General features: G+C 39.0%; 1 protein-coding gene across 4 annotated transcripts in view; it reads right to left on the bottom strand.

Annotated features, from left to right (window-relative positions):
* Positions 1–24948, bottom strand: part of JAKMIP1 (janus kinase and microtubule interacting protein 1) — a 247157-nt gene that overhangs the window by 8981 nt on the left and 213228 nt on the right. For 2 of the 4 annotated variants that reach the window (XM_074865715.1, XM_074865720.1), the window contains 2 exons: positions 21909–21945; positions 20362–20486 (listed from right to left, as the gene is read on the bottom strand). The gene's annotated coding sequence lies outside the window, so the exon portion shown is untranslated. Of the gene's footprint in view, positions 1–10058; positions 10109–20361; positions 20487–21908; positions 21946–24948 lie in introns of those variants that run through there. The other 2 variants (XM_074865718.1, XM_074865719.1) reach the window with 2 other exon arrangements.

Raw genomic sequence — 24948 nt, 5'->3', positions numbered from 1 at the left:
GGACTTTGTCCTGGGGACAGTAGTGATGCCTGCAAATGCAGACCTGCCCGATGTCCTTCAGGAATTTTAATGATCTGAAAAGCACTACAAATGTCCGATAGAAAACCATTCATTTAAATTATTTGACTTAGGGGGAGTCACAGGCATTTTTTTTTTAGTCAAGGTCATTAAGAATGGTTCACTCAATACTAGACAAGATTTTATGACTCACAGGAGACTGGGAAAATCAGCAGCAACACTGCATATTTAGAATACAATGTTTAGTCACCAAAGCTGCTTTCAGAATTATTGCCTCCTCCTTAGACACATTCTTTTAATTGCTGCAACAGAGCTGCAGCAGTAACAAAGAAATATCCTCCCCTAAAATGCACAGTCAGACAAGTAATGATCAGCAGGTTTGCCTTGCTGCTCTCATGCTAAGAAAAATGGGCAAGTAAATTCACATTTCAGCAAAGCATTTTTATATCCCACTACCCCTCCAACCATGCAGGGAAAAATGATGTATGCACATCCAGAACAGATTAAGTAGCATCTGAGGAAGAGGATTTCTAGATGCTCTGCACCCCATAGCAAAAGCTTAGGAAGACAGTAGCACACAAATATTTGAGCTTTTCTGTTTCACTTTTCCTTGCCTAATATTTACAAAGACCTCTTAGAAGCCAGAATAACTGCTAGAGTAGGTTGGATTTTTTTTTTTAAAGTAGTAATCAAAGCAATATCATTACAAGTCTGTGAGAAATCATAGGCTTTCTGTGGTTACTTCCTTTCCCTGTTCCTAGATCAACCTACAGTAGATTTGTGTGTCAGCCTGCACAGCCCTGTCTGCCAGAGACAGCGGATGCACAGCCGTGGTTGGAGGATCATAGGGTGATAGTACCTTTGAACCCCCCACGGCAGAGCCAGACAGCCCACTCATCACCCAGAAGGCCTCCAGACCAATACTGAATTTTGCTCAGAGGCAGCAACCTAAAGACTGCAGAGTTTAATAACTGCAACACATTGTTATGCAACATATTTTAATGCAACACCAACAGTAAAAGTCTAAATGGTTTTATCCCAAATCTAACTACTTGTAAAAGAAAAACATTTGCTATTCCCAACAATATTTACAGAGGCAAAGCAAGTGCCCCCAGTCCAGCTTTACCGCTGTGGCGGAGGATTCAGCATACAGCATATAACCTACATAGCAGGAATTCAAACTTTGTTATAAACCTGTCCCCCTGAGCACTGAAAAATTCGGAAATCAGGCAAGATGAACACAGTGGCCCAGATTCTCTCTGTCATTTGGACAATTTTGCATTGCATCATTAGTCCTGATTCACCCTGCAGGGGCCATAGTCATGACAGTGAGCTACAAGGCCTTTTGTATTATCATCCTCCTGCTCTATGGCTAGAGAAAGCGAGAACATGCTCACCTTCCAGGGACTCCCAGCTGCTGAAATGTTACTCTGTAACTGTAGATTATAAGTATGAATTACAGTATCCTTTAGGCTGCTATAACTTACATTGGAAATACCTGTATTGAATTTTAAGTACGTGCTTGGCACACACGTGTGCCTGGACAATTCTTGTGTCCACACTGTTTGGACCAATATGTCTACTCAGTCACAGACCTCAAGGTCAATCATAAAGCAAGCATGGGAAAAAGCGCAGGGTGCCAACATGTATTTCATCTACCTTTCCAGTACCATCATATTAACCTCTACGCCAGTCAAGAGTCTTCCTAGAATAACCAGGACAACTGGGATTTGTAGGCCATCTGAGTACAGGCAGTCTAGTGCTATGTGAAGAGCTGCAGCTGACCCACATCCCAACTACAGAGATACTAGGATGGTGTAAATATCTCTGCGTCCTCTCTTCTGCCTCATTGAGCTTTACAGCCATTATGTCTAAAGCAAGGGGATGCAAGACCTCCAGGATCAGGTTCTGACATGTTAGGGTTTCTGCGTGGGGTTACTAAAGGTGGGAACAAACATTCTGAATGACACATTTGATTTTGATGAGGCTGCAGGAATCACGCCTGATTTCCTGCCAGGTCGCCTTCCCTGTTCTTCAACAGTACTCCTGGCAGGTTGACAGAGAGTGGGAGTTTGGAAGAAGTTATTGCTCCAGGATTGTCTCAGAGATTGCAGAGCTCCTAAGCTGCTGGCTCCTCTACAGATCTCATTAGGCAGGATGCCAAAAAACTCAGAGCAGAGTATCCCTGCTCATAAACTCCAAGGCTGACAGTTCTCTGTTAGCCCACCAGGCAGAAAGAAAAGAAGCAAGAGTCTGGAAGCTCTGGAAATGTGCAACTCCTTGGCATCCCAGGCAGCCAGAGGATCCAGACAGACTTCCTCAAGCTGGGGACCCCAGAGCTTCTGTTGCCTCCAGTTTCAGGTGTCATTAACTTTGGACTAGATGATCATTGTTGGTCCCTTCCAACTGAAAATATTCTGTTCTATTCTATTCTATTCTATTCTATTCTATTCTATTCTATTCTATTCTATTCTATTCTATTCTATTCTATTCAGAATTGAAAAAATACTGATTTTCATTCTAAATCAGAATAAAAGTAAACAAATCTAACAAAAGCCTCTGCAAAACAGCATGATCTTTTTTCATGCTGCACCACTTCAATAACAGGCTACTATGGCCGGTGTACAACACATCTTGTGGCCCCATTCCCTAAACATACGGATTGTACCATTACTCAGCAGTCTGACCTTTCTTCACATTCATTGCCTCCTCACCTTCCTCTTTATTCCAGGTATTCATGCCCTCCCAAGTTGGTTTTAAAAACAAAGCCCTTTAGGGAATGACATGTTTTGTGGGGTTTTCCCTTTTAAACATACCTGTATAGACATACAAATCCAGAGAAAGCAAGTAGAAAGCAAGAAAACTTAAAAAGACACTAATTTCGTATCTTCATGTTGTCTAAATTGAACAGGATTTATTTTTCTATTACCACAAAGCTCTATATGCAGGTCAGCAGGCTTATGTAACAGTGATGCATCTGGCTCTCTGTCCCAAATAAGTAAGACAGAATACACTGTGACTGCTACATAACCTTGTGCGCTATTCATCAAATGCTCATATCCATCTTTTTTTCCTGTTAAAGGAGACACACTGAAATCTCAGTCTTCAATTTTCCAAAGACCTGTAATTGTTAGATGTACTCAACCTGGTGCTTACAATCAGATACACTGGGTCATTTTCATGAGGCTTTTTTTTTTTTTTTTTAATTCGCTAGTGCCGATCCATTCAGGTGCAGTTTTGTTTTGTTTCTGGAAAGAAAAGATTTTGAGTTAATTCATGTTAGTTGTATTTTAATATACTGTTTTAAGTTCAGTTGTTAACTTGTGAGTTCACTCCATCACATTTTCTTACTGCTTCTACTTGTTCTGCCTTTTTCTTTGACCATTTTTCCATTCTGTCACACATCCACCAGTCATCCCTGTGAAATGGCTATGGCAATGGTCAGGGACTTCATACATGTCTACAGGACACAGTATGGAGGAGACTCTATCCAGACTTGGGTGTTGTGAAAGTCTTCTCTCCATTAAAACTCTGTCAAGGTATTGTGAAGGGAAGGGGACACGAATCAACAGCATGTGCCCAGCTCTCACACTGAAATTAAGTATGCATAGATCCATGACATGCACTCATACTTGACAACAACAGGTTTGACCTACTACACTAGGCACCATAATGTGTTTTATTCAAGTATCAAATACATGTAGACATCTATGCAAATCCCAGTTCTAGATCAAGAAGGTAATTCTAACTTGTAACTCCAGCCTCCAGCTAGTGTGGAAATGAAATCACTGATTTTCTATAAATATTGTTAAATGCAAGGTGATGCAATAAGAACAAGGCGTGCAGCCCATGGTTGCAGAATGGCAGACCATGTCCAGAACAACATCAAAGAAAGATCAGGAGCTGTCCTAGCCATCAAGTCAGCATGACCAACAAGAACAAACCAGAAAGACCAAGCAGGACTTGGCATGTAAACTAGCAGGCTGATTGACAGACAAGCCTTTGACATCTCTCAGAGCTACCTACCTTGAGTAGCATATGTGAAGGAGGATTTCCCTGAGTTTGAGACTTTTCAGAATAAACGGTCCATTCTGTAGGTATGGCTTCACATCCTTTTCTTGCATATGATTCCATTTTTACCATAAATCAAAATACTGACACTAGGCCAGGACAAACCAAGTTCACTGAAAACAATGGTATTATCTGCAGAAGTATACCTCTAAAACTTCCAAAATTCACACCTGTAATAACATCCAAGAGCATGGCCTGTTAAGCTCATCCACAGAGCAGGCACATCCACTGAGAAATTTTATGCTCTGTTAATATATGCAGTGCTATACTAAGCCCAGTTAATCAACACTATCTATTCTGAAAGTAGGAAAAAAATTCTGTATGTCTATCACACTCCATCAGCTTTCCCCACTCACTTTAAGCAATTAGTTTCAAAGACTTCCTGACTAAATTTACATAAAATACATCCTTCCCACTTATATCTTGCATTAGACTATAATTTTATAAGGAGTTGTTGGAGATCACCAGTGGCAGACATGTATCAGAGATGACACTATGCCTTGAGCACACAGTCGCAGGAATTTATGAGGACAGCAATTTCCTGGATCACCTCATCACCTTCAGTGGACTTACACACCTGTGGAGCAAGAATGCTAATTTACTGTCAGAGATCTTCTGGGTCTGTCTGCAGAGAGAAGGTTGTGGATGCAGATAACCTCTACATTTTTAGGCTCTGCTTTGAATAGACAGATGAGAAAAGAACAGCTATCAATGGACATAAAGCTGCAGCAAGACTCTATGGAAAACCTCTGGGAGAGGGAACTTCAGTCACTTGCAAGGGGAGAAGCAGGTGGAATGATCTGTCTGGATAAGATTTGAGGGGCAGGCTACTTATGGCCAAAATGTTTGGTTGCTAGGGTTTTTTAGCCAGAACTTCAACTGGCGTAACTTCATGAGCTAGCTCAGTTCTAGACTGATGGCTTAAGCAGGTGGTGATGTGTTTGTGGCTTTCAGTTAACAAGTTGGTCTTGCAAATCCTCCTCACACAGATCTGTTCAAGAGTGTTGGAATGGGAACAGCGTATTCAGGAGGCTTACAAGATTAAGCCCAAAGTACGAGGACACAACAGTACCGTTGGCAATAAGCTACTGCAAACAGTTGCATAAGCTGAAGAAAAGCAAGAGCAATAGCTCCAAGCGTCTGCTTTTAGCATTATATTTACAGCTTTTCCCTGACTGTGCATATATTAAGCAGATTGCAAACTTGTAGTGAGTGGAGGGAACAATCTGGCTATTTATAAGGCAGTTAACCTTTAGAAATGACCTTTGTTTTAACATTAAACTGGTCTACTTCATGTTCAGAGGATCAGCGTTTTCATCACTTGGAAAAATGAGAAAATATTCCATAACTACCTGTGAAGATAGCCAGAAAGATTTCAGCCTTGAACTCTGAAAGATCTTGGCTGATACAGACTGTATAAAGATGGAGTCAATGCAATCCCAAGACTGCGATAAAGCACAGACAGTGACAGAGTGAAGAGACTCCAGAGCACATGCCAGGCTGGGGGAGAAAAACACTTTTTAAAAGTATTTTTCTGACACAATGACTTTTTACTGTGGAGTATTCCTATTGACTTTCTTCTAATCAAAACAAACATACCACACCTATCTTTGTTCAAAAGTTACCTGGCAGTATCAGCTAACAGCCGCACTCCTCGGCCATACCATTTATCTAGTATTAAGCTGGGACCAAAAAACTAGAAACAATGGTTGGCATGACACCATTTTTCTGACCTTACTTCAGTGTTTTCTTGTTTCCAGGGCAACTCACAAAACTCATGCAAGAAAATTCCTGTCACAATTGAAAAAATAGATTTTTATTTTTAGATTTGGTTAACCCATCCATCAAGAAAAGGAAATGAAATCAAATGAAATCGAGAGCTGCAGTAACACTGCCGTAGGATAAACACAATGTTGTCATTGACTATAGCTGTGGAAACAATTAACTGAAAGTACAAGACACTGTTGTTTACAGAGGTTCTGGGCTGATTTACTCAGGTTACTTTTATCTTAGCAAGTGATTTCATAAAAATATTTCAAACATATTGTGAATACTATACCCTCATTGTGCCTTCTTTAATTTGTTTGGCTGTTTTAAAATTAACTTTCTGATAAAAGATGTCACAGCCAGAACCTGCCTTCCATTTGCCTTCAAAGACACAAAACCAGTGAAGCAACCTTTGGTTTTCTCCAGGGAGAACATATGATGGTCCCAAATTGCATACTAAACCCATGAATTATTCAAAATCACAGCAAGTAACAACAAACATTTTGTTAGGCATAATGATACTGCTTAAACATGAAAAACCATAGAAGGAGTATAACTAACAACTAGAAAAGAAGAGTTCAATTAAACAGCAATTCGATTGTTGCTTATGCACTTTGTTGGTGGATGGTTCATGCCACTAACCCCAGTCTCCAGCAGTGCAGAGCCATTCTAGCCTCAGGACACACAAATCTTCAAAGATTCCCTCTTGCTCCATGGGAAGAAAAACCCAGAGGTTTATAAGGAGGCCAACTACAACCAGTCCCACTTCACTTCAGCAAACAGGAGAGAAGAGACAAGCCTCCATCTGCTTCCTGTTTGCTTGTTCTCATTGGGAATATTTGGAGAGGAATTTGAGGCAGGCCACACTCTTCTCCCTCCAGCATATTTGTCCAGTACAGTCTTGCCCCAGCTAACTAGGATTCACTACATTATACATTATTACCATCAATAATTCCAGCCCTATTTTCTAAATGTGAAAAATGAGGTCTGGAAATTAAGAAACATGCCCTCTGTCATTCAGCAAAACTTGAGACTTCATGGGACTAATTAATACCTCTTCTACACTGCTATCTGACTCAGTGTAATGTAAGGTAAGTTCTAATGATGTATCTGGAAGAAAGAAAAAAATTCAATTCCAACACAGTAACAGAGATTATTGGAATTGAGGCTTAATGTTTTCATGGGCTGAATTGTTCACACAGCAATTGTACAAAGAGAGATTGTTTGGAAAAGAAAATAAAGGGGAAAATTACACATTTCCAGAAAACTAGTGAAGGTCAGTCATTCAGCAAAATACAGATCCCCTGGTTCCTCTATCTCATAAATTATATCACAAAATAATATAATTTAGGAAGTCTAAGAAGAAGTCATGGCACATGTCTCCTTAGAAAAGTGTTGCACTGTTTATGAGGAGAAAATTCAACTCAAAAAAGAAGAAAAATAAAAATATAAATACCTGCTGCAGTGCTCTTTAATGATAACAGACGACCTTCTCTTTTGACTGAAGGCCTCATGTTGGAGGTAATGCATCTAATGTATTACCAGCTACACCTCATTCATTTCCAATTTACATTTTGTATCTCCCCAGGTAATCATTATTTAGCGATACAGAAAAGACAATTCAAATCTTCCTTACACCCAGAAGTCATTTTATTCTAAGTTATATGAATTAAGGGATGTTGGCAAGCTCACAGGGAAAAATAGATCTTCACTGAAAGCATGAACTAATTTTTAAATAAAACGGTTCATTCACCCTTATTTCTTTCCACACTTCCTCACTCCATTATAAATAGATTTTCATGTGATCTCTTTGGAAGATTCATCAACAGCACTGGGATGAACCATTTCAACTGGTGTGCTCCTCCGACAGAGAGCAGCTCCACAGTCTGCATCCTCTTTCATGGCTCACATCTGTGCGGCAGGCAGCTATGAGGAAGAGAATGACTGTGCTTTCTCTCCGTTCAAACCTCAAGCCAGCATTGAACTTGCAGTACCAGACACTAGAGACAAAGGTCAGTTCTCTAAGTACTTTTTAGCCAAAAAAGCTGGAAGGAGATTGTCATGGCTAGTAACACAGACATTCTGTATCCCATACCTTTGCTTGAACATAAAAAGCTGCTGAGGATTATGTGGCTGATTATCCTGCAAATTCCATAGCCTTGAGCCTAAGAAAGGGCACCAAGCTCAAAGAATGACACAAGACAACTTCCAAGTACACTCACTTCGTTATCATTTCTTACGGAGGCATTTTTCCTTGCTTCAAAATATGGAAACCACTGCCTTTTGTGGAAGCAAAAGGAAATACACACGTTCCTCCGAACTTCCTCCATCATTGCCAAAGGGATTTAAGCACAGAGTTGGGCCTTCAGTTAGCCATCTGATTTTGGTGCTCAACTGCCCTGAGTATATGGGTCATGCCTATCCTCTTATCACTGTACTCTAAACCTTGAAATGCACTCAGCAGTGCTTTGCCTGTGGCTATCTTTTCATAAGACTAATACACACAAGAGATTCCCCTATATTCAACGTATCTACCCCATCTCTGGCAGGAAGAAGAATAACGTAGATACTTCGCTGGTCTGGCAAATCGTCGGTTACAGAAGGAACAAATAGTAAGAATAAGAGCTTTTCAGAGTCAGAACCTATTTTATCAGCAGAGACTACACACCCATGGGAACTATTCGGAGAATGTTTATTTCAATGAGTCTAATATTATTTGGTCTACTCAAGTAATGACCATCTTGAGATGCCTAGGTGGGTGTTTAGTTGCAAGGGTTAACTGCTCTACCTCTCTCCCATCTTTCTGACAGCACCATAGATTCTGAATTGAAACAAATACCAATGTGAGCAAATTACAAATACCAAACAGTTCCCTGTGTCCCACCAACAAGGGGGAAGCACCTTTTCTTTCAAGTTCTCTAATTACATCACAAAATTAGAATATTCCAATTTACTTAATTATTTCTGTCAAGGATTCAAAACCAGCAACTGCTGTCTCATTAGCTGCTCTGCAGCTGTGTGAAATAACACAACAACTAGCTAATGCAAAAGCCATCTCTAGCCCATGACCTGGAGGAGGGAGCAGGTAGAAGTTTGTGTCTGGCAGTTGTATGCTACATCTTCTACACCTTCCCTTTTCTCTAGAAGAGAGCTCATTTCACAGCCAAACCTTTTCGTTGGTTCTTGAGCACAAACAAAACGACCTTTGTGCTGGGAATGAGGGAAGGAAAGCAATACAAATGGAAATGCTGATGCAGAATCTTTCTTTCCCTTTTTCCCCCTGCAGAAATCTGCCAGAACAGCAGCAGCTTCTCGCAGGGAGCAGTCTGACAGTCTCAACAAAGCAAGTCACAAAACTGATTTGGCTTTTCAGGGCCAGACAAAAAGGAAAAGAGCTGGGACCTTTCTAAAACAATGAGAGATTTCCTTTGTAGGACTGAAGGCTGAACGAAGGATCAAGAGAGACTACAACTTTAACTCTTTCTTTTATTTCACTGGTTTAGGATTGAGTGCTATTTCACAGGCTTAGCCAGCAACTTCAATTGGTAGCTCAGTTGAGCTGTGGCTACAGGAGTATTTTTAGGCTTTGTTTCCAATGGAAACGCATCGTTCACCAGTACTGTGCCTCTCTGTATCTGCATTCCTGCATTGCTTTTGAACCCAGTGGCCATATTTAACTAAAAACAACTTAGGGAAAAAGCCTTAAACTTTCTACAAGTTTCCAGGAACTCAGAGTCCTGGAAAAAGCGAGCTACTCCTACAATAAGCTTCCTCACTATAGAAAAAACTACACAGGTTAGGATTTTTCCCCCTATAGAGTTCATGTGGGTCCTCTGTGTACCAGAATATTGCAAAGCTTCAACTGGGGCTCAAGCCCCTGGAGTAACTGTGAGAAATATTCAACTGACGGGCAAATCCAATTCAGAAATTCACTGCTTCTTCCCACTTACAACTTCTCATTACTTTATCATTAGGACAGGTCCCCATGACAGACCAGCACTACCATTTAATGACGCCTGTTACCTAACCACTGTGCAATCTAGTTTTCTCTCCTGCAAGATGAAGTGTCTACTCCCCACTAGCACTGGGCTGTGTGCTCCAAGAACTGTATTCAACAACGTGGACTTACCTCAGATTCACAGAAACCACCTTTTCTTGGTTTTCAAAATATCCAAACAATATATCCATCCCTGAGAGCAGGTTCACACATGGGTTCCATACCAAGTCTGTCTTTTGACAGTGTGATTGCAGACTGCAACAAATGAACATCGTGTATGCCGTAATTCACGGGCTTTCTATTTCCCAGAATAGCACCTCTGTAATTACTAACCTGATCCACATGAAATAAGGTTCGAGTGCCAGCCTTTCTCATACTCCACAAATCAAGGGCCTAATCCATGCAGGACTAAGTGCTCATTCAATGGATCTAGGCATTATATTAATCAGGGTGCTGGTTGCAAGCACCCCTCAATTATTTTATTTATCTAGATATCCAGATCCTTCACTGTCTTTACATTGGTAATGCAAGGTTACTATAGCAACCTCTGTGACCTGCATAATCAAGATAGCAGAGAAGAGCTGATAGCTGAACTAAGGTATTTATAGCCTTGAATAGGCAACTTTAAAGACTGAAGATTAATGGTCTATAAAATTCATATATACTCTACTCATGATGTTACATTTATTCCATTTCATATCCTTTTCCAAATACATTTATCTTTAAATGCTAGACTAGAGTACATGATACAATATATTAAGACAACATTATTTAAACTTGCTGTTTATTTTCTGTTTTCAGTTTAACACACAATTAAACTACTTTATAAAGCCCAAAGACAGTTGACCAATTATTAGCATCTTGTAGAAGCTAGAGTTCTTAACCAGATTTGCAGTTTTCCACAATATCTAAAATAAGCAAATTGAGAACTAGTTAGACAGCTAATGGAATATTAAGCACAGAGATCACATTCTCCTTCAATTTGCTTTTTATTTTCCTGTACTCAACAGGTTCTTTTTAAGAAGTCAGTTTCACTCAACTAGAGACTTGCTTGCCCACAGTCTACTACAAGTTCATAACAGATGAACATAAATTTAAAAGGTTGCTTGACAGCTCTTCAGCAGACAGAAGATGACATTGCTCCTGAACACAGGGCTGGATGAAAGTTTCTCACACAATCAGTATGGTGACATAAAGGACATGTACATGGATGGAACTGAAGGAAATTATTTTTCCCCTTCCCCTTCCCCTTCCTTCCCCTTCCCCTTCCCTGCCATTACAATACAGGTTCAGCTACTGTAACAATCTCAGGCAGCAAGCATAGTTTTAGTCTGCGTTTCCTTCACTACTACTACACAAGCTGCCTGAGTGTGCACACATGATCATATATCAGAAAGGCACGGGTAGCTCTATCTCACTTTTAACTGCTTCAGGTCCAGGACAGGCAAGAAATTCTCATTGTGAGTTATCATGCAAGCAAAAGAGACAAAACAGTGGGCCTTCAAGTGAGACTTAAGTAGCATATAAGTAATATGGTGACCTTCCAGGCAGTCACAAAATTCTATCAAGTAAATGTTCATTGTTCTCTCTCAGGCAAGTTCCTTTTCTATTTTAATTTTTTTTTATATATATATATATATGTCATGCTAATATAATTCTTCTCTGAGACAACTCCTTCTCCCAAAGGCAGCAGGATTACTTTTCTATTTTCAGGAAGGAGGGAAACTGAGCTTCAAAATACAGTGCCTCAAAGCCATACACTATAAAAAAACCCACCAGTGTCAGTAATGGGGATGAACTAAATCAACTGTAAGAATCTTCTGTCGCCGAAGTCTTGACACAAAATTCAGAAGCTTTCTTGCCCTTGGAGTCTCATAAAGCAGACAGCAGCTTAAGGGATTCTTGGACTGAACAGTTCTGTCATCACATGGACAGTTAGATTTTGGGGTTTTTTTTGTTGGTTGGTCGCTTTTTTAGCTTTGATTGCTCACTGTGGGTGACTTAGCTAACAAAGAGCTTTTGTAACTTCTGAATTTGGACTTTTTTTCTCATTGCTTCTATTGCAATCTGTATAGGAAGGATAGGCCCTCAGAAGTCCAGTGAAAAATTTGATTTTGTTAGTCCACGGACACTTTCCAGCAAAAACACTAATTTCAAAGATATCCTGTTAAGACTGGGGAGGGAAGAAACTGATTAAATTGGGTCCATCCAGCTGCTTTTGCAGTATTTATAGAGTTCTACTTAATTCCAATCAACTTGCATAATTGACACCAACCCAAAATCCATCACTCCATATGTCTAACTTGTAACATTTAGACTTATTTCCTTTTCGTATTTTGAAGGCTTTGGGCTAAGATTTTTAAAACTCACCTTTCTTAGCCTTCCAGCTATATTTAAATGGCCTGGTTTTTAAAAACTGCTGAGTATGTCACACTATCACAAAGGTCTGAATGGTGCTTAGCTTTTCTTGATTGCAGTCTCACATATCATGAGTTAATTTTCAGAAAGTCTTAGCCTGCACTTTTTGCAACACTCATATCAACCACCAAGGAAAATTCTTCCTATGTTCCTAGCATAACAGAAAGATGAGAAGAGTGGCTTTTTGTCCCATCACCATAGCATTCCCTTGTGTCTTTGAAAATTAACAAAATGAACATTACATCTCTCCAGCTATTATGATCGTACATGAGTTCTTATCACCTCTTTGCATCCTCCTGTGTTCTGAGTCTTTTATTTTAATTGACTCAAGAAAAGTTTTCATTAGAGAGGACAGCACACTGGCTAGAAATTAAAATATATCAACATCATTTCTGCAACCCTCCTTTGAATCCTAGCCCAAGTCTCTCATTTTTTGCAGGAAAGAGTCAAATGGTCTCTAAAAACAATGCAAAGACAAGGAAAAATATCCACAGATGTATCAAAGTGTTGCCTAAAACTTTTATAAATTATTTTTGTGTTAAATTTTCACTTACTTTTGTTGATAAAACTAGCCTAAAATATCTTATCTAAAAATATCTGTCCAAAAACATGTCTAGTAAAAGCCTCTAGTGGTGCAGAGACTGGGTTTTTTTCCATCCCACCAGATTTGCATTGACAACTAGCAATGCTGACACCATCTGCATTTTAAGGGTGACTTTGTAAGTCACTCTTGAGTCTAATGTAGTATCTAAAGCACAAGAAAACTGGGTTCAGCTTCTTTCTTCTCCCCAGACTTCTTGGGAAATGTTGGGGAAGTACTTGGCCTCTCTGTGTCTTAATTATCTCCTTGTAAAAGCAAGGATGTAAGAACTACTCCAATGTTTAAACACCTGCTTAACCCCTCAGTTTATCTATACCTTGGTTATATGTCTTTTGTTATTGAAGTTCATGAAATTTCATTACATGCTTAAACATACACTTAAGCAGTTTTGCTGATATGGCAATGCAGTGTACACAGTATTTCCATCTCTATGGTGATATTAAAAATATTTTAAGCTATATAAGAATGTATTTTAAGCTCATGAATCAAGTCATTATTTAAATGGATAAAATTATTTTGCCTTGACTAGCATAAACAAGGAAGACATCCTTGTCTTATTTGTCTGGATCAAGATTATCTCCTTTTACTTTTTCAGATTTGTCACCAAGATGAATGCTGCCTGCAATTATGTGAAATTAACAGCTTTCCCATTTTGATTTCGAAGGTAAAAACAAAAAATAAAAAATCCAAAAAGCAAACAAGATTCTGTTTCAAATGAGTAAATTTGTGTTATGTTTGTAATACAACAAGCTGACTGATGTTATTTTTGTGGCAACCTGTGGCAGCCTGTACCCTCCCCTGGACACATACTATGCAGGGACACTTAATGTGAGAGGCATGTCCAGGAATAATAAATGAGAGGATCTCCTCTCTGGAGACAGAACAACAGCACGAAGGGATCATTACAAAGCATGTTCATGCCTAAATATTAGTCACTCTGATCTGGGTAAAAAAATGACCTAAATACCTGTTCGTACATAAAAGTTACAATATCATATATATTCTTTCAAGATAAAGGGACCTGCCACAGCTCCCTGCTGAAGGGCTGGCTTGGTGTCTTTTCAAAAGCACTACAAAGCATTTCAAAACTTGAACCAATAGAAACATTTAAACAGTTATCATTACTCATATCAGCCTGTGAATGTAGGGGTATATAACAGCAGATATTTATTATTTCCGTTTGCATTCTAGGATGTCTCAGGTTGACATAGCGCTTAGGGATATGGTGTAGTTGGGAACTGTCAGTGTTAGGTTAATGGTTGGACTAGATGATCTTCAAGGTCTTCTCCAACCTAGATGATTCTGTGATAATGAAGAATTGCTCAGTTCAGGGGGAAAACTCTGGGTAGCCAGTGCTGTTTAATGTTCTCCCAGCCCAACCCAAAGTCAAACTCAGATGTCACATCTTACTGACCAGGCATTTTTTGTGAGGAAATCTGATTGTCTCACTCTTTTCTTTCATGCACTGCAGGAACCTGACTTTTAAAGACATTTAGATTACCATGGAAGGACCTGACCAAAATCTCTTTACCAGAGACACTCTCTACCCAGCCAGTATTTTTCTCCACTCTTCACCAAGACAAGTCTGCCTCTTACCTTCTTCGGAGAGACATCATAACTTTCTTAACCAAGCTCCAGGAGATTCTCCAAACTTTGAACTACCTGTATTTCTAACCCACAAGTCTTTACATATTAATTTTCTTAAATTTTCAGATCAACTTTGCCATAGCTGAGTACTCCTTTATTGTGCCCTTACCGACAGTTTTTCCATGTTACAGTGAATAAAACCAGTTCCTAATCAGGTGATCTGAGGTTGCTCTTTATCTCCCCGCTCTGGTAATCTCCTTATCCATCCATATCAAATCCAAATATCTCAGTGTTAACAGGGGCAGGAGGTTTGATTTTTAAAACTGAAAAAAACCACCCTCAGCTCTCACTTTCCTTACAACTAATCCTAGCTCCAACTCCATCTGCCATTACTTAGAACTTGCCTTTAATGAGGCTTTGAAACCCTGTTCACCCAGATACATGATATCTAGTCAGGAATCACAAACAGATGCTTCAGTTAAAAAAAAAAAAAATAAAAAATGAAGCATTAAACCACTTTGTGCATTTCTGCAGAATTGCCTTAATGTACTACTGACCCTTTACAAGTTTGCTGGCATAAAAGTGTCTCCTTATTAGAACATGCCTATATTTAAATTAAAGCTGCTTTTGTAACAAAGACAAGAGCATGGATTCACACAGAGATGCTCTAAGAATAAACATCGGCATTAACTTTCACATGAAGAGTATAATTGCTACCTTACAAGAGCTGGCAACAGGCTTCTACTTTTCTGAGCAAGACTGAGCTTCAAATCATGGGACTTCTCTCCTACAACTGCACTGGACACTTGTCTTCTCAGAAACCAAGCCAGAAACATCAGAAGTTTGAACACTGATTTGAAATGTACACAGAGAGCATGAGTTTTCTAAGCCAGTCTGGAAAGAGAAGAAATATTAATTGCAAAATAAGTTTCCTACAGCCTTTTTAGCAATACTGCTGACTAGGCAATGTTTTCTGATACTATACTAGACCAAGCTAGTAAATGAGTACTAATCATTCGCCTTGAAAGCAGCAGAGATTGTAGTACCTTGTGTACCGTGTAATATGTATATGTAATATGGGGTACATGAAATGAGATACAGAGGAGAAATACCATCAAGTTTTATTTTATTCTAGAACACTTAAGTTACACAGGAGTGTCAGACCACTTGTGAGTATTGCAGGTCTTAAAGTCTTTATTCTCTACTTGTAATTCTTTAGAAATTTATACAATATATTTTTGGCAAAGTACTTCATGGCTTCACTACTCTAGGTTTTGGCATCTGGACTCCTGCTATAAAGGTTTCACTAAAGATCATAAAATTGTTTATAAATTAAATCAGTTCTTTCATGCTAAAAATTATTACGGCTTCAACTCTATGATCTCAATCTTTTAGGGAACTGAAAGTGTTAAATCACACTGAAGAAAAGTTCTCCCTTTCCTGTGGGAGAGAATACAATAATATCATGGACTTTAACAATTACCCTTGTCATAAAAATGTTTGTATTTAACAGTTCTTGAGAGAATCTTACTCCCTTCACAGGACCTGCAAAGGAGCAATTTGCATCTGTGAGAATTTCACAAGATGTAGAAAAAAAAATATCTTGCCTGTTGTATTTCTTAATGGCAGCACCTAGCTCAGTAGCGTGGAGTGCTGGAACAGCCCCCTAGAGTAGAGATCAGGTGGAGGGGGCCAAGGGGATGAGATAAACTAATTTGTCATATGGCCATATGGTTTATGGCATTTCCATATTCTTTATCATGGTCCTATCACCTGCACATACAGTCGATGCATAGGTAGGAAGACAGAGAAATGAATAGGTATCTTCAGTGGGGGAAGGTATGCTAATGAATTTCTAAGGACAGATGCAGGGAATTTACATGAGAAGCAAAGGGTCAGATGAGCATTTTTAGATCACAGACTGAATCAAATAATGATGGATGATTAAGACATCTGTGAAAAAGGACATATAGGCAAAGCTGCATGGATGATGATTTCACAGAGTTTGTTTTGAATAATATTCAAGGTGAACTCTAAGTAGCTCAGAGAAATAAACCTAATCTCAGTGTACTTACAGTAATAACTGCAAATGATACTGTTAAAGAGCTCCATAACAGACCCAGAAGCTGCCTCAGCATTCAGAGGCAACAATGAGCATGGAGAAGGATAAACAGGAGTAATGCTACCAAGAGCAAACTGACCTAGTCTCACCCCACTGCTTACAACAACTAACTTGATGTCTGCTAGGGGCTCACTAGGGGAAGAACTACAAATCCCAGGAGAAGATAACATGTGTCTGAGAAGGTACATCACATACTGTGTACTGGAAACAAACCTCGGTGTGCCAGTAAAGCCCCTGAGCAACCAACTGGCTAAGAAACACTGCTGAGCCCCTAAGAGAGTTTCAGAAAAACTGCCAGGCAAATATATGTGCAATATCAAGTACTATTAGCTTGTTTCATGCTTTTTTCCAGAACACATATTTGGCGTTTATTCTCTTACATAGCTTCTAAAAAGTGAAGAAAGTATGAGAGCATTAGAGGTATTCGGAGACCAGCACACCCATCTCTACCAAATTATGCAGTTCAGTGGTTGCTCCACATTAAATATTGATAGAATAAATAATGTCTTTCAACAAAGACTTGAGTTACTTTGGTACTATCTGAACTCATGGCAGACTTATGCAATTCCTCATCTGGGTATAACTGTGGCAGAAAACAAAAACAGGGAAAAAGCTGATGTGAAAAACACATGTTTAAATGATTTAATATAGGATAGATATTTGCCTTTGGTGATCATGAAGTCTTAGGTGGACATTAAAGGGTGATCTATGTTTCATAGCATCTACTTGATCATGACTTCATTTAGATGGACTCAAATGGCAAGTAGATGTTTTGTCGGACTCGGAGACAAGCAACATAAATTCCTCTCTGACCCTAGCACAGCTGTGCTATTCACAAGGCTTACTAGAAATTGTCCTATTAAAGATTTCTATCATCTGGTTCCAAACCCGTCTTCAGATTCACACCCACCAATGACTGCAGAAAGGCAACCAGAGACAGCAATATAGATGTAAAAATTTAAAGCGCAGGCTAACTGTGTTAGGCTAAATCCTATAGTCATTACTCTTCTTCTCTTCCTTCCCACATGCATATTTAGGTAACCGACTTGCTTAAGCATCTTTAAATAATTAAGCATCTTTAGCATTCAGGCAAATCCTATGCTATTTTCAAGCAAAAGGTAAATTTACAGGCTTTCATAGGAAGCTACCAGCTTGGTCTCCCTGTGCCTGTGTTACAGAAAGACATAGGAATAACTCCTACTTGACCCAGTGTTTCTTGCATAAATGAAGTGCCACATGTTCCTGCTCCTCTCTGCTTGGGGCTGTGTAGATATATCCAAATTCTCTTTTAAGTCAGTGTCTACCTTTTCAGTCCATTCAGTTCAATTTGTGCCATTTGGATTCAATTTCAGTTTTGCATGGCAAGGTGCAACTTAATCCTCAGGAAGCAATGGATTTCGAGAGGACTGCTCAAAGAATCAGCTCTTAGTATAATGCTGAGCAAGGGCTTCAGCCATGAAACTACAATTTCTGCTTGAAAAAAACCCTCGTGAGTACCACAGTATAAATGCTGATTGAACAAACCAGACACAAACCTATAACAACCATAAGCAATAATAATTCTTCAACCACTGTCTTAGTATGATGAAACACAATCAATTTAAACAGCTTAAAGAGCTGTTCCTAAATGTGCGTGTATGTACAGAGATCCTTCTTAAACCAAAAGTTACAGAAATTATAGTATTACGGAAATTGTTCTTAATAAAGAAAATGGGACTACCATTGCCTTTAATAAGGCAGGATCAAGCCCTTCTTAAGATGGAAACAACATTCCTTTGAGAGTTCTGGAGTCATTTCAGACAATATATGCATAAATCCAAATGACGGGATGACTAGGAGTAGTGACATTACAGTCATTTGGATTATGTTTGGAGAACTGGAAAGGGCAGCAAAGACATATATTTTAAATTAATTATGCATAGGAAGATGTGGAAGAATTGCAAAGACTACATAATTTCAAACTACAGATAATAGTGGCAGAATACCCTGTGTACTCTTAATATTGCATCTATACCAAAGTAGTATAAAGAAGAGAGTGTACTAAATTTATATATTGATAATAAAATGCATTTTCAATAGTTAATTGGAAAGGAATTTCAGTTTTCTCAAGGAAAAAAGAGGCAAATAGTCCTGAATCAGTCAGCACATATGTGCTGGTTAAAATGAGCACATACCTAGACCCAGGTGAGCTGCAGCAAGTACCGCCTCCTGCTCAGCCAGTTGTCAGGAGCTATGAGAAATGGTTAACAGTGTTGTAGGGTCTCTGAAGGGAGTGAAATGGGGAAGGGGCATAACGGGGCAGACAGAAGAAATGTTGAACTTACTGTGAAAGTTGAGGAAACTGATTTGTGATAGGGGAAGATGGAGCAGCAGGTAGGAAAGAAGTACTCGGACTCTCATAATGAATCCAGTAGCATCCGTCCTCCATTAATAGTAATGCAAGCGTACAGGCAACCAAAGGGTCAAAGTACGGACTATGAACTCTCATTTTTGTAGAAAAGTATCTTTCAAGCCTATGCAAGTTTTCAACAGCTAAATCAATGTAAATTATTGTATCTATTGATGAATATAGGATTCCTGCATCTCCTGGGTAACCAGTCTGGCACCTTTCACAAGCATTAAATCTATTTAGAATCATAAAATCATAGAAGCATTTAGGTTGGAAAAGACCCATAAGATCATCAAGTTCAACCATCAACCTAGCACTGCCAAGTCCACCACTAAACCATGTCCCTAAGAGCCACGTCTACATGTCTTTTAAATACCTCCGGGGATGGTGACTCGACTACTTCCCTGGGCAGCCTGTCCCAGTGCTTGACAACCCTTTCAGGGAAGAAATTTTTCCTGAAAATTTTTCCTGATATCCAATCTAAACCTTCCCTGGCACAACTTGAGGCCATTTCTTCTTGCTCTATCACTTGTTATTTGGGAGAAGAGACAGACACCCACCTCACTACAACTTCCTTTCAGGTAGTTGTAGTGAGCGTTAAGGTGTACCCCAGCCTCCTTTTCTCCAGGCTATTTACTACAAATAAATAAATTTCCCATTAAAATTACATGTCAGCTTTTAATACATTTATTTGTATTCGGTAAAACTTAATTTATCACCTCTTCCTTCCTGATGTGAGACGATCCAGTGCTTAGTGCACTGCCCTTGGGTTTAGACCAGACTTTGATACCCTGGTTTGCTACAGACTATGCATGACCTTGGATTTAACCTCTCTGTACCTCAGTAAAAGATAAAGCTGCTGTATTTTAAAGGCATGGTGAAAGGGGAACTAGGTTTAAGATGGTAGGGAATCTTGAATGTGATCAACAAATAGTTGATACAAATTGTATGACTCAGCAACAGTGTACAAACCAAGTCCTGTCTAAGTCCAAGTGATGGACCAGAACCTCTGAGGAGCAAGAAATCTAGCCTTCTAGAGTGAATAAGAATTTCAGTTAAAAATATAATAATTATATTAAGGCAAATTTTAAATAGTTAATTTTAAAACTATCCTGAGGACATACATTTCTATTTAGTTTGCTGGCTAAATTTTTGGGGGATTTTTGTGAGGCAGCAGAATAGATTATATGTCAGTGACCATTGTGCAAAAAATGTCAGCTCTGCATTTGTCATCAGAAATGGTTATATTGATTTTATTGAGTGTTTCAAGATCAATGTGCTGTAGCTGAAAATTAACACTCCTAGAAGTTAGCATACAGGGTTTTCTCTATCTAATGAAACTACATAAAAAAAGAGATAAACCACTAAATGTTCAGTTGTATTGAACCTACCCTGTATTCTGCAGTGAAAGTCATATTGCAACGTTCTGATTCATCATCATCTCTCTGAACCAACCAGCAGGCTGTCTCTCCCCACTGTTTAATAATGTAGACCAAACCAACTGGCAAACTCATCCCTGGAGAGAAAACAAAAAAACATACAGCAAGAATACTATTTTTATTAGCTTTCCAAGTCACTGACATAGTGTAAATGCACACACTGGAGCTTTTATATTTTTTTAGTGAGGAAAGTCAATTTAACAGTGTCCCCAGTTCAGCACAACATTTCATCTGAGTTCTTAATAGTAAGTCAATTGTTAAAACCCTGGCCAATACAGCATTCAAGTTACAATGCAATTTCAGCACATGCTTTAATTGCTTTGGTTTAACAGGGACAGAGCTTTCTAATATCAACTCTTCCTTATCAATACTGTGAATTTCCCTATTAATTCTATATTTTGGAGATTAGCAAAACATTAACAGATACTCATCTCAGTCACTATCTTCTGCAATAGCTAGGCAGTCTAATAAAATTTTCATTAAAATATTGGATCATATGTGGTAGTAAAATTACTTTAATGAAAGGCAACTTCTATTTAACAGACAGAATAGTGAATGAAAAGAAGCAGGTGTAATAGTATAGTATGGAAAAAAAGACAATATCTGAAAAAATAACTACTAAATTCTCAAGGCAGGAGTCTGAGAAAAACCACACTTCAACCAGAAAATGCTGACTGTCTTTCTTAATATTCAACAGCAGAATGAGTCTTTGGGCATTTTGAGGTAGAAAAGTGTCTTAAAGACATAAAGACTTTGTCTTCAAAAGTTCTTTCAGAATGGGTAGCAACTGAAAAAGGAAGAGGAAGCATGAAGATGTTAATTATGCATACACAGCTTTAAAGAGTTGACAAGAAGGGACTCTCATTCTGGTATTCCTATTTACTTTGCCTTGGTCTGTAGTAACTTGAGATAATAATTTGTGAAGCTGAGGATTTCCGGAGTGCAAAATACTTTGGAGTTGTACAGAGGAGACAGAACATGATAAATGTTAAATGTATCAAATGGAAACACTTATCTGGAATAGAAAAGAAATGGTATTTATTTCCTAACTTAGTCCACCTTCCCGCTACCTATCATTACCTGATTCATCTTATAAGCTCTGATAAGGAACACAGCTTGCTATATTAGTCATACTTCCAAAAGTTTTGTCTGTGCTCTGGAACCCAGTGAGTACTTTCTCTTACTTTTAAAAAAAAAAAAAAAAGAAAAATAGTAAGTGTCCATTTACACTAAAGCCTCTAATTTTGGAGAAGAAAGGCTTTAGGATTTTTCAAAAATGTTTACTCTATGTATGACCTGAAATGGCTTTGGAAACTTGAGTCCAAAAGCTAACAGTAAACGAAGCTGCTGTTTGCTAGATAGATTCTGGTGCAAACCTTACACTCTACAGTGAAGACTGATTCTTGGGTAAAAGTATATCTAAGTGGAGAGGGAAACCAGGAATGGCAAGAGCCAGCATGCACTAATTGATAACAGGTTCATACCAAAGTGGTTCTTACCATGTAATTAAGTGATGGACCTCCTTTCCATGGTATACTGCAAATACAAAAAGTTTATGAGGGTTCAAGAGAGACTTGACAGCCTAATAGAAGAAAAATACATCAAGGTTCACTGAATGAATAGAAACCAGCTCTGCTTCTGGAAGTCCTTGAACAGCAAATTATGAAAGCCCTGGAGAGTATGTCTGCCCTCTTCTCTTCCCCAAGGTATCTGCTTTCAGATGCTAGCTCATTTTTTTTATGGATCTTCCTTTTCTGTTCACAAGCATATTTCTATCCTTCTACCCACAAGCAAGTTTCCATTCTCTAAGCATAAGAAACAACATAACAATTTGGCTATTTGCCCTCACTAGTTGTGTTCTACTATATGCCTGCAGAATACATGAGGATGTAAACTTGCAAGTAAGAATAATGCCAGTTTTTAGAAAATTATGCTTAACATAACTACATCAATAACTTGAATGCTATAACTTAATTGCTCAAAGGATGTCCACACCACAGTGTCAGCACGTGTGCAGGTACCACATATGCACAACTTGCACAACCTCTGCGCTGCCACAACTCTGCAGCAGCAAAGCCCCTTTAGCCAGCAGTAGCCGCTGTTGTCTCACAACAAAAAGGTCCAAAAAAGGCTTCAAGGTATAAAATAAATTCTTAATGATGCTGCCCACTTTAATAACTTATTAAGGGCATAGATATTAGCTAGATCCAACTGTCACACACCACCAAGATTGAAAAAGCCATGATCGATCTGGATAAAATCTTAAAGGGCACAAAGAGAGCTCTAAGGACTCTGGCAAAGGAGGGAAATCTCAACTGGCTGTTTAAGTTGTGTTAGCTAACCAGATATTACTTCTGTCTCATTTAAAGCTACTTTCGGAGGAAGAGAAAAAGAAAATCCACAACTGCAACTGAAGTGACACAGCAGTAACAAACATCATCTCTCTCCATGCGAAACAAGGTATTGTATTTGTCACAGCTAATCTTACAAAAAGGCTGTCAACTGAAAACATATGTTGTCTCGGGGTTTCCTCAACAGCTAGGTGAGTAAACAAAATGAATGGGAATTCCTGCCTAGACAACATCTGTTTCTTCATTTTGACCCATTCCTTCTCCCCTCCCTAAGAAGTTGCTCAGCACCTGGGCTGCACAGAGCTGAGCACACGTACTTCCCCATCTGAGTCAGCCCACCTGAAGATTTCTAATCCTGGCCGTGTGCTGTGGAGGGACAAAGGCCTCCAGCATGGCAAGACTGAATTTCACATGAAAATCTGGGCATTAACTGGATCAGCCATGAATTCTTGGAACTCTGGGGAACAGAAGGAGACTCCACACATCCTCCTTTTTTTCCTATTTTAAAGAATACCCTAATGCATCATATGAAAGTTGCTTCTTAAAATGCACTCATAAGAAATCTAATAAAAATTTTTTTTCCTCTTTATAATCACTACATGAACAACATACACGTAAGACAATCCAGAATATTTCTGGTGTTTTCCTCCTTCAACAAACTGAAAATGCTCCAAGGAAACACCAATTTGAAGAAAGACAAACAATTACAGTACATACATTATATGGGTCATTTAACAGCATAAAAAGCCCTCCATCACTGGAGGAAGTTGTTTGTATCCTTTCCACAAATCATAATGTTTCTGTCTTTAACTATGCTTTACTGAAAAATTAAATATGTGCCAAAGAATTAAGAATATATGCAGATTTTTAAAACATAATAATCAGAATTGAGAAACGGGGATTCACCTTCAAATCTTTGCTCTGCCTGAGACACATTTGCCTGTTTTCCTTCTAGTCCTTCCCCCTCAACAGAACCTCATCTGTTTTTCCACCAACTTCTGCCTCTGCTCCTGGATGAATTCTTGTTTCTAACATTTCTTCCCTTACATCTTTTTCCTCTCCCTCCTCACCTCCTTTAAAGTGAGTATGAAAGAAACACCTTTAGCCAACACAGCCTGCCAGGCTTAAATCCTTAGTAATTTCACTGTGGCTTGTGGACTTCATGAATGATGAGACCCCATGTCACCGGAAACCTGACCAACTCTCTTTTTCATCACCTCTTGTCACCATGAGAGTTTACAAGCACTCCTGAAGAAGACAGACAGCCAAGACAGCCTGGTATTAAGGCTAAATCCCTTATTTCCAGCCACAAGAAATCTCAAAACTTCTCAGCAGAAAGATCTGGTTTCACTGTACTGGGAAAACCTTGTGTCTGGGGAGCTGGTAGGCAAGATCTGGTGGGGTTCCCCTTCCCATGCAGGAGGCACAACACATGCAGGCTGCAAATGGCTGAGCACCTTCCTACCAGCTGCCTGTGACATGACTCTGTTCACTGGTGCAGACTGTTAAAGGTCAGAACAATAAAAAAAATATTTTCTGGAAGTTAGGAACTGTGCTTGTATTTGGATTGCACATCCCAAACACAAGCGTTATGGCCTGGACTCTAAAGAGAGTTTAAAGAAACCCACCATGTAAACAAGCAGTGAGAGCTTACTCTCTCAGGTTACTTGTGTCCAGTCCGAACATTAACAACAAGTAGCAAGGACAATGGAAAAAAATTAAGCATTGAAATCCAAAATTCATAACCCTCTGACAAAACATGTGATTGCCAAGGCACTGAAATCCTCTGAGAACCAGGCCCTAACTGAACTTTAACTGAATCAGTGTAAGCCTCCACTGAAATTGGAGCGTAATCATCCTTCACAGACTTCTTTAGATCACGCAAGTATTTGCAAGCTAGAGGTCTTAATTTACAGCTGTTTGATAAATATGAAAATTAATAACAATTACAGGTGAAAAATGCTAAGGAGCAATTGCTGCTAAAATTACAGCTCTGGTGCTGATTGAGCACATTTGGAAGCTATTCATGCTCTCATAGATCTGATGTACGGGTGGCAACATTCACTGATAGAGCAATTGAGTATCGCTGGCAGCAACAAAAGGCTGTTTTAACTCTGAACCGTTCTGTGGATGAATTTCCAGTGGAGCTGCCCAGGCACATCTACAACAGCAGCATCCACTGGGGATG

Source organism: Strix uralensis, chromosome 4 (genome assembly GCF_047716275.1).
Source record: "Strix uralensis isolate ZFMK-TIS-50842 chromosome 4, bStrUra1, whole genome shotgun sequence".
Taxonomy (NCBI): Eukaryota; Metazoa; Chordata; class Aves; order Strigiformes; family Strigidae; genus Strix; species Strix uralensis.
The sequence above is the reverse complement of the archived record's forward strand: the minus strand, read 5'-3'. Positions and strand labels throughout refer to the sequence as shown.